The sequence below is a fragment of the Gossypium hirsutum genome, chromosome D13 (genome assembly GCF_007990345.1).
Source record: "Gossypium hirsutum isolate 1008001.06 chromosome D13, Gossypium_hirsutum_v2.1, whole genome shotgun sequence".
Classification (NCBI taxonomy): Eukaryota; Viridiplantae; Streptophyta; class Magnoliopsida; order Malvales; family Malvaceae; genus Gossypium; species Gossypium hirsutum.
In genome coordinates, this window is record NC_053449.1 from 56,159,148 (window position 1) to 56,170,335 (window position 11,188).

Consider the following 11,188-nt stretch of genomic DNA (forward strand, 5'->3'; position numbering starts at 1 on the left):
TCTTAATATCAATATTTTTTTAATGGATTGCCATTTCAAGTATTGCTCCCATTGGACTTCTTATGTTAGGATACAGATCAAATAATAAATATTCCTTTTTAGGTGGTCTGCGAGCTGCTTCTCAATCGATTAGTTATGAAATACCATTAACTCTATGTGTTTTAGCAACATCTCTACGTGCGATTCGTTGAAATAGAAACTTTTATTTTACCTATTCATTTTGTTCTAGAAAATAAGTTGAGTTGATAAACTAAATTAGATAGTTATATATGAGTGAAAGAAAGCAGCTTATAAATTCGCAGTAAATTAAACAAAAAAATAGAACCTTATTTCCTATGTACAAGAGTTAAGTGGAAGAAAACGTAAGCGGAAGAAGTATTTACCCCAAGACGGGTTGATTAGTCAGTGTTGGTCAATGTTGGTTAAGCCCGGTTAACTTCGGTCAACGCCCGATCAAGTTTTCATTATTTTTTTTCATTTTTCTGTAAATTTCTAAAAACAATTGACTATTTTTTAATTTTGTGTATATCTTTTAATTTTAATTATATATATATTTTTAAATTTTTTTTAAAAAAAATTGTTTTTTATTTTTTAAAACTTGAATATTTAAAGAGTAACTTTTGAATGTTAAATTTTAACTTAATTTTTTATTTTCTTATATATTCAATTTTTTGAATTTTTATAATTTATAATCTCTTAAAATGTTTTAAAAAATTGATTTTTTTTTCAAATTTTTTTTTATTTTTTTAAGAATGATTAAAGATGAATTCACATGTCATCCCCTTATTTCTCTACATGCTGACCCCATACTTGTCCACATCAGCAAAATCTATAAAAACAAAATTGTGTTAGTGTAGGGACCAATCCGTGTAACACATGCCAACCTTAGGAACCAATATAATTCAAAAAAAAAGTTTAGGGGCCAATCTATATATTAAGCCTTAAAAAAACTAATGGTGTTAACGATAGGGACCATTTTGTATAATAGATACCAACCTTAGAGATCAATGTGATCAAAAAAATTTAGGGGCCAATCAATAAATTAAACATTTAAAAAAATTCAAAATACTTCCATGGGATATATACATGGAAATTTAAATTAAAAAAATTAGATAAACATATATACACAATTGAATTTTAATAAATAAAATAGGAAGTATCAAATGGAATGAAAACACTATAAGATTGAATCGATTAAGGATTAACTGAAATGAATGTGGACTAAATCAAATAACTGTCAAATTATGAAGGGTCTAAACCAAAATTTTGACCCATGACCTAAAAGTAGCTGATTTCAAGGTCAATCCCACTTTAGTACTTTTAACAATGACTTAGCTTTAGCATAGATAGAATATTTAGCCTTTGGGTGAATGTTTTATTTGTGTTTTGAAGTGATTCTATACAGGCATAATCACTTATTTGGTCATTCAATTTTATAAAATAAATTTATTTTAGTCTTTCATTTATTATTTCACTTCTTTTAGCCCTTAAATTTACGTTGTTTGTCAAATCTCTCAAAATAGATGGGAAAATTAACGTCTATTAATTTTGCTGACATGGCATCCACGTGTATGCATGTTAACAATTAATTTTTAAATATAAAAAATAATATTATTATAATTTTTTAATATTTTTTTGAATTTTTATATTTAAAAATTAATTAATTGCTGACATGGCATCTAAGTGGATTATGTCAAGTCAACAAAATTAACAAACGTTAACTTTTCCATCCATTTTGAGATGATTTGACAAATAATGCCAGTTAAAGGCTAAAAGAGACGAAAAATTAAATGGAGAGTTAAAATAATTTTTTTTTGTAAAATTAGAGCCTAAATATGTTATAATGCCTCTTTCTATACAAAATTTATTAATATCTCCTTGTTACCCTTAAATAAATAAATAAAAAGAGGTATTTAATGCACTCAAATCCATATCCTTTTAATTATTACAATAGAAACAATGTGATTAGTGTAAAAACAACGACGACGGTGAAATTAGATATTGTAGCGATACAATAGCATGAGATAGAAGGAAAAAAAACTAAACGCACCACACTAAAGGTAAACTTTCATCTAAAGTTGCACTAGATCTCGCTTAATTCCTATAAACTTGTATATTTGGATTAAAAGAAAAACTTGTATAATTTTTTAAAAACTAGAGCAAGTAATGACCTCTTAATTTGTTTATGATTTTTTTTTTGAGAAATTGGGAGTTTAGGGGTAAAATCTAGATTGAGACTATATTTACAACTAGACTGGCAGTTCGTTTATAAGGACTAAAAAGAATATAATGTCAAATTTAGTTATCAATGTTTATATCTTTTATTAATTTGGTCTTCATTTTTTTTAGTTAAATTTAACCTTTAACATTTCAAAAGAATTGAATTGTTGTTTTTTAATTGAAATATTGATTAAAACATTAAAATTTTCAATATTTTCAACATGGCAACTCACATGATAATTCATATTATTTTATGTTTTTTTAATTTTATGAACTTTTTTTTGAATTTTTATTTTATAAGATTTAAACTATTTGTTGGCACAACATATAAGATAAATATTGTTATATCAACATAGAAGTATCTATATCCCTCCCCAACCTTAAATAGGAGGATAATACACTTTAACGCACTTAAACCCACATCCTCCTGCATTGGCAACAATGTTTATGCTAATTAAGCTAAGACTCAATTGGCTTAAATAATAGTTTTTAAATATATCTTTCATAAGTTTTTTTTATTAATTTTATCAAATAATTTGGGCTTATTACATAAAAAGCTCTCGTAAAATAATTCAATAATCGAAAACAACACTCAATTGAGCCGTTAATTGAATAAAAGCAATCAATTAAACTCTCGAAAACTAATTTTCCGTATAAGCTCCTAACGTCCATTAACTTTGTCATGTAACACCCCTAAAATTAATATATAATAAAAGTAGTAATAAATTGAATAATGTATAATTGATTTTCCAGTAAAATGAGAAAAAGATATAAAGATGATGAAAGAGAAGATTCCGGTGTATTAAAAAAATTTAATTAAGAAGTAGGTTTTAGTATATTGATTTAAAGTAAGGACTAAATCATAAATATGTGAAATTTTTTTGGCTCAAGTGTAAATATTCAAAATTTAAGGGATCAAAGTATTAAAAATGAAAAAGTTGAAGGACCAAAAGTGAAAATATCCCAATTTACTATGATATGGAATTGGCATTTAGGAACCAAATTGAATAAATGAAGAATTGTGATGGACTAAATCACAATTTTATCAAATTAAATGATGATTCAATGATGAAATTTTGAGAGATCATAAAGGGCAAAATGGTCAATTAGTAAGAGGGAGAATTCTAGAATGTAATGATGATGTTAGTGATGTTTTGGTGATATTTTTAATTAATTAGTTAGTTAAGTATTGTTTTATTAATATTTTACGTAAATATTTATTATTATTTCATTTAAAAAATGGTAGTATGAAAAGAAAGGAATGATGAAGAAAATGGATCATTCTTCCAACGTGAGTGAGAGGGTGAAGAAAGGAAGTTTTCTTTTCTTTACAATTTAGTCTTTTGCCATGAAAATCCATTTTTCCTCCAAAATTTTTGAAAATTTCCTTAGACATTAAAGAGAAAAGATGAAGTAGAGATTCTAGAGAATATATTCGTTAATTTAGAAGCAAGAAAATAGTAAATGAAAGTGGAGAAAATGAGAAGAAAATGGAAAGAAAGTTGTGAAGGTGAGAAAGGAATGGAAATGAAGAAGAAATGAAGAAATTTTTGACAAATGAGATAAGTTTCATACAACCCTACTCGTATTTCAATAAATTGAGTTAAATATGTTGTGAATGAGATATATGAAACATGTATTTAATCTAAATACTGTAAATAGAAAGTATTTGATGAAGAATAGAAACTTAAAACACTACATTTGGTAAGAAAGAATGTAATTTGTGTTGTGAAAAGTACTAGGATTAAGAAATGAATAAGTAATCTATCCATAAACATAAGTGATTAAATTGTATAGTAATCAAAAGTATGGTAATTATGTGTGATTGAATGAAAGATAATGCAAAGAATCATGGAAAAGAAAATATTTTCATTAAAACATATTAGTCTAGTTTTGTGTGGAAGTAATTGTGAAAGAAGCAAAATTGTATATTTTGAGATATATTAGTTTTTGTGAAATAAGATCAGAGTAGATTTGGTTTCCCTGTTTTGACTTTAGAAAATCATAAAAAAAATTGTACAAAAATGATTAGGAGCTGAAATTTATATGTTTAAATTCTTAACGAGTCCATTTTCAAAAGAAATAAATGGAAACATCATCCAAACCCAGTTATAATTATTTTTTAGTAAAGAAGGGCCAAAGCTGTCAAGCAGCAGAACAAGGGCAAATTTGAAGTCTTTACTGTACTGATTGGCTAAAGTAGAAATTTTGAATTTTTTATGGTAAAAATATATTTAAGCCTAGTTTCAAAAACAACAAGCATGTCTTAATTTCAAATTTTGTAGCTCAAGATATAAATACTTTAGTGACTATGACACAAGTGGATAACTTTGATATAAACACATAAGTAAATAGTAGAATTATAGTTAATGTTACATATAAGCATGTCATACTAAAAGCTAAAAATTCTAATATATATATACATAAAGGATGAGGAATGGGGAGGAGGAAAAATAAAATAGTAGATGAATTTGAAATGTCACAAATGGTTATAAGTGATGGAATGATTAATACAAGTGAGAATATTTAAATGAATTGATAAAATAATAAGTGAATAATTGTTAATTGATGTGATTTTGGAACATTGGCTAAAAGTTTATGAAGAATTAAATTAATCGGCAGAATTTAAAAATAAATAAGAACTATATATAAAGTGGATAAACTACTTTAGAAAGTGCAAGTCCTCCAATAGACTTATTTTTTAAACTTTAAAAATTATGTTAATTTATAAATTTTGTTATCTTTGATTGAATATCAAGTTTTAGTGAGTTCCTTTAACTCGTAAATAGTTCTGTTATAAATTCAATTACTACTAAAACGAGTATAATGGTCTTCAATAATCAAATAATAAGATAAATCAATCTGAAATTTCTATAGTTGTTTCGGCAATGAATGTGACATCTCGATACCTTGACCTAACGATCAGGTCAAGTATGAGAGTGTTACATGTCATATGACATGCTAAGGTTGTGCCACATGGTAAAATTTGATAATTTCTCTTGAAAGTGTTTAAAAATCATAAAAAAAAACTATAACAAATTCTAAAAAAGACTAAAAATATATAAAAAAATTTATAAATTTCGAAAGTTTAAAAACTAGAATTTTTAAAAATTATAAAAAATAAAAAATATTTAAACAAGGATAAACTACAAAATTGTCATTAAACTTTATTAAATTTCTTTTTTTGTCACTAACTACAAAAATTTATATTTTGGTCACTTACCTGTTAATGGTTGTTACAACCTTAACAAAAAAGTGAGGTGTCACATTAATTCAAGAGTTAATATCCAATTTGATCCCTGAACTATAGCTTAAACACTCAAATTTGTATTTTGACAACATTTTTAATAATAATTCTAAAAAAAATGTTTAAAATTCTGAAATTTTATTGTTAAAAATATTATAAAAGTGCATAAATGAATGTTTTAGCTATAGTTGAAGGATCAAATTAGATATTAACCCTTGAATTAATGTGTCACCTCACTATTCTGTTAAGGTTGTAACGATCATTAACGGACAAGTGGCCAAAATGTTATAAGTCGATAAATTTAGTAATCAAAATGTAACTTTTTATAGTTTAATGAAAACAAAAAAAGTCACCAAAATTTAGCGACTGTTTTTATAGTTTATCCAAATTTCTTTTACTCACAATTTAAACTAAATTTTTCATTTTAATTTCTTATATATCGTTAATTAATTTTAAATCTTGCATTTATTTTATAATTTAAATATATGGTTTGAATGTGGATTGCGCTGTGAGAGAGTTTGTAAATCACTTTATTTATCCTTATAATTAAATTGTGACGCGGCTGAGAAATAAAAAAGTTGATGATTCTGTTTTGGGCAGAGAAAATGAAAACGTGAGGGAGTGGTCCAGCATCGGATTTTGCAATAGTTTATTGACAATTGTAGGGTGGTACCACCGACACCCGGTTGGAGGACGTGCCACTCTGTCTCCACCGCAATTACCCAAAATTTAAACTCCTACAATATTCATTCAAACTCTTTTTAAGAAATTATTCTAGATACGAGACATGTTTATAAAATGGGTTCGACTTTAATTCTAAAAATAAAAATATTATGAATTAATGCACAAATGCAATTATTTATAAAGTAAGTCTAGTAGAGGAGAAAGATAAATTGATAGTAACTATATCACTATAAAATTTCATAAAAAAATCAAAGATGCATCACATTGATCAATCTCTTAAAATTTGCATCTTAGCCTCACCATCATTAGACCACCTTGATGGTGAACTTCAATCAACCAAAATGCCATTGTCAAGACACCCACCACATAGTGATATACAAAAAATCAAGTCTCAAATGGACTATTCTCCTCTCATCTTAGAGTCTAATTTTGCGAATATAATCACAATGATTTATCTTAACAAGGTCTTCTGAGAATGGTTTCTGATAGATAATACAACACTCTTGCTTTGGTAAATCTTATATATACGTTAGAACATAACTAAAAAAACTAAAACTAAAAAACAACCATACTTTTCAGATAAAATAAAGTCGACAAAAACAAAAAACCATCACTGCTTTTGGATAAAACATAGTAGACTGATACAAGAATCACCATAGTTTTCAGAGAAAACAAAACAGATTGAAACTAAAAATTTTTAAAAAAAAAATCTAAGAATTTTGTTGAAGAGGCCATGACTAGCAACCAACCCAAAGGCTTCGGTTCATTTTAATTGTTGAGGTAGTTTTTAAGCAATACCAAGGACCAATGTCAATTGTTGTTTGGCATTGCCTACTCAAAAACTTGTTATGTTTGAGTTGGCAAAATTTTGACAATACAAATCTTGGGTTGTGATTCTAACTGTTACTTTGGACGCCAGTCGACCCAATATTGACATCCAAACTACACATAACAATATATCTTGGGGATTGATCTAGATTTCGATTGAGGCAATCAAACTTCCCAAATTTGGTGGAGCAAATCAAAACCGACAAAACCTGAAAGTATATCATAAAGACTCAAAATTTATCCTGAGTTGATTGATGACATTCTTTATGCTTATTATCTTGTTAGTTTCATGGGAAAATTGATTGTAATTGATGTAGTATGTTAGCAAGTCTCAATTCTTTTATATTGAGGAGATTTGTATAGGTAATGTACTGAACTGAGAACTTTTATTCTTCTTCATTGATTAATGTTTCTTTTGAGTGCATTGAGTGAAAATCAAGTGTGTTACTTGGTTTATGTTTAGAGGAGAGCCGTGTAGATATTAGGCGCAAAAGTGAGTCTAATCTAGTGATTGTTAGATGTTGTAATCACTTGTTGTACGTGTTGCTAAGATAATGAATTACATATTTGGCCTGTAGACATAGGGAAATGAAATGCGTAAACAAATCGAGTGTTCTTTATTTTTATAACTTATTAATACTCAATGCTTAAAGTAATTGACACTAGTCACCAGCACTACTTCTGACATTGTTATTGTTTTGCTTGCAAACATCAGTTTAGGACTTTCATTAACCAATATTAACTTGTATTGATATGTACCAACCCGTATTAGTTGGTACAAGATTTTAGTATTTTGAACCAATTTTTAATATTTATTATCTTAATTTTTTATTTTGTATTATTACATGTAAAAATAAAATAAAATAATTTAATTAAAATTTAATTAAGTTGTTGAATATAGTTATTAATATTAAAATTTATCTCTTTTTTATTTTGAATCCATAACCTTTTTCTAACCTTAAATAGGATGATAAACATGTTTCAACTGGTCGAAATCACATCCTCCCATATTGACCACAATACCAATGGCAATCGAACTAAAATTTATCTTTTACTTATATTTATATAATTAAAATATATTTATTTAAATAATATGATTATGCTCAAAATGACACATCTAAATAATATATACTGGTATTGAAATAAAAATAACACCTCCACCAATAGTGATTACCTTAGTAATTTGAAATCATGCTTTTGTGGATACCATTGGCAACATGTGTAAGTATCATAACGTGTTTAAAAATTATAATTGGACCCACTTAACAACTCTCCTAACAAGACCATGTTTGGCTTGAATCAATTTGTACAAATCAATATATAATATTTATTTTTACCTAATTATATAAAAATTTAAATATAATATCACAAATCAAAGACTATCACCGAAATAAATTCATAAAATTAATAAAAATAAGTATTAACTTTTATATTTTTCGTAGATAATAAAATTAGCTATCAATTAAATTTTTACTTATTTTTCTTAAAAATGTTGTTAGTATATAATTTATATTAAAAATCCTCATATTAAAAAAAAATGATCTCCCTAACCTCATTGCAAAAAATAGGCCCACCACCGGTACCCCAACAACTTTCAGCCACCAACCCCTCTCTAAATTTCTTTTTAAAAAAGCTAAAATAAAATAAATAAAATACCAGCCAATAAAATTTCAAAAAAATTCAGCCAATAAAGAAATTACACTTCTTTACTACTCACCAGTATGGTAGTAGGTCTAAGCGTCTCTTAAGGCGCGTGGAATACCCAAAAACAGCGAGTTTTTTTATGTTTTTACCAAGAATTTTGTTTATATGTTGTTTAGTTCTATTAGATTTATAAAAATAAGGTTAAAATATGTTTTTATATTTTTGTATTTTTTTATATTTAAAATTTTGTTTTTTTTGAAGAATTTAGTTATTTTAATTTTAAGATTTTGAAATTCATATTCAATTGTTAAAACCGTTAAAATTATATATTATTAAACTTGTTAATATGAGAGAAATATACTTAATAGCCATTCATGTAATAAAAGAATGACGCTATAATAAATTTGAATTTAATAAAAAATTTAATGGTGATGATAATTAAACTTATATTTTTAATTCAAAAAATAAAAATAGAATTAAACTTTAAAATGCACAAAAATTATTTGTATATAAATTGTAAGTAAATTATTTAGATCTAGTACACAAGTAAAAGAAATGAACAGTAATATAATATTTTATATTATTTTGGATAAAATTAAATATAATAATTTGAATATTTCTTTTCATTAACAAAAGTAAAGAGATTAAAATTTTTTTTATATATAATAGGAGTGAAGCAAAGATAATTTTAGGGGAGTCAGAATTGAACTATAAATTTTTTTATGAAGTTATAGTATAATATTATCTTGTATTGACTTATAATTTCATGATTTTTTTAAAGGGCTAAACAGAAATATTTTTATTTTTAAGAAGCAAAGGATAATTTTACCAATTTTATCGATAATAAAGAGACTAAGAGGACAAATTTTCCATTGGGTCTATATATAATTAACGAGGACTTGATTCTTATTACTGATTAAAAATCTTATCCACATTTCATCAATCATTTAGTACACAGAAAGTAAAAGGAAAAAAAAAAAAAAAAGGAAGTGTGAGCCCACGAGAATATGTGACTCCTATTTTTTGTACTCTTTTAGAATAAAACCATTAAACAGAAAAAAATGATTTTTATGTGGTATGGATTTTACTTAATCTATCAATTTAATTGATTTAATTAAATATTAAAACATAACAAGTATTTGATAATAAATATTTTTAATTTAATGATACTGAGTTTACTATAAAATTAAGAATAAAATTCCTTAGACTTTATAATTTTTTATACAGAAAAGATTTAAAGATTAAGTTCGAGATTCATATTAATAAAAGATTTAATAACACTTTTTTTAACTCATGGCGTAATTCAATATGGCATTTTGTTTTTGATAATTGGAGGTGAGGAGCGGGGTTGCTTAAGATCAAACCTAAGCTTTCATGACTATAACATAATACTTTTGTTATTAGGTAAAGAGGTGAGCATAAGATCGGATCAAGCTAAATCAAATGAAAAATTTCAAGTTAGTCAAGTTGGTGAGTCTTATTTTATCATTTTAACTTGATTATAAACTTTTCTGAATCAAGTTAAATCGAATAAATTTGTTCAAGTTAAATTCAAAAAATTAAACCGGCCATAAATCTTACTGGCGATATTATTAAATTCCAAATTAAAGATCATATATACCATGTATATTTGAAAACTCTTTTAAAACAAATTAAGAGAAAAAAAAAGATAATTAGTATGATAAGTTTGGTTTGACAATTTGCTTGTTTAAGGCCTCAACATTATCATTTTGGATTTAAAAAAAAATTAGCATTCTTACATATTTTTAAGGTTTTTTTAGTAATTTTTAATAATTTTATTTTTTAATATATATTTATAAAATTTTGGAAAAAATTTATAAATATTTTGAATTTTTATAATTTTTTGAGAGGGACTAATTTGCTCATTTTCGGAACTATCAAGGTCACAAAGGGTATTTACATCAAATTTTAATTAAAATTTCAACATTAACTAAAAATAAAGATAAATTATTAAGTTATTTTTCAATAATGTTTGAATCAAATCAAATTGGTTGAATCGAGAATTGATAGAAATAAAAATTCGAAAAGAAATAAAAAACTAATTGATCTATGAATGAGTACAAATTAATTGAATTAAACTTAAAAATAAATTGAATTCACAATAAAATCAAAATTTATAATTTTTTAATAATTTATTTGATTTTACCACTATACTCCAACTAAAAACTAAGGCTGTTTTATCAAGATAGGCCAAAAATAAATTATATTTGTAAAAATAACCCAAGTTCAAAAACAATAACCAAAATAACCTAAAATGAACAGTACCTACTCTTTTTTTGCACCAATGATTGCCTAATAATTGTGTCAGAATTAAAAAAATTAATTTTTTGGGTTTTGGCCTGTCAGTGGCCGGAACCCATGTATTTTTTTTTAAAATTTGTATAATACTGATATACAAAAAAGGAGAAAGAAAAAAAAAGAAAAAAAAATTATTTTTTGGGTGCTGGCTTGTCAATGGCCGGCACCCTACAGTAAAAAAAATTCTTTTTTTTGTCAGGATAAGATATAAATATACGAAAAAAGTAAAAAAAGTACAATTAAAAA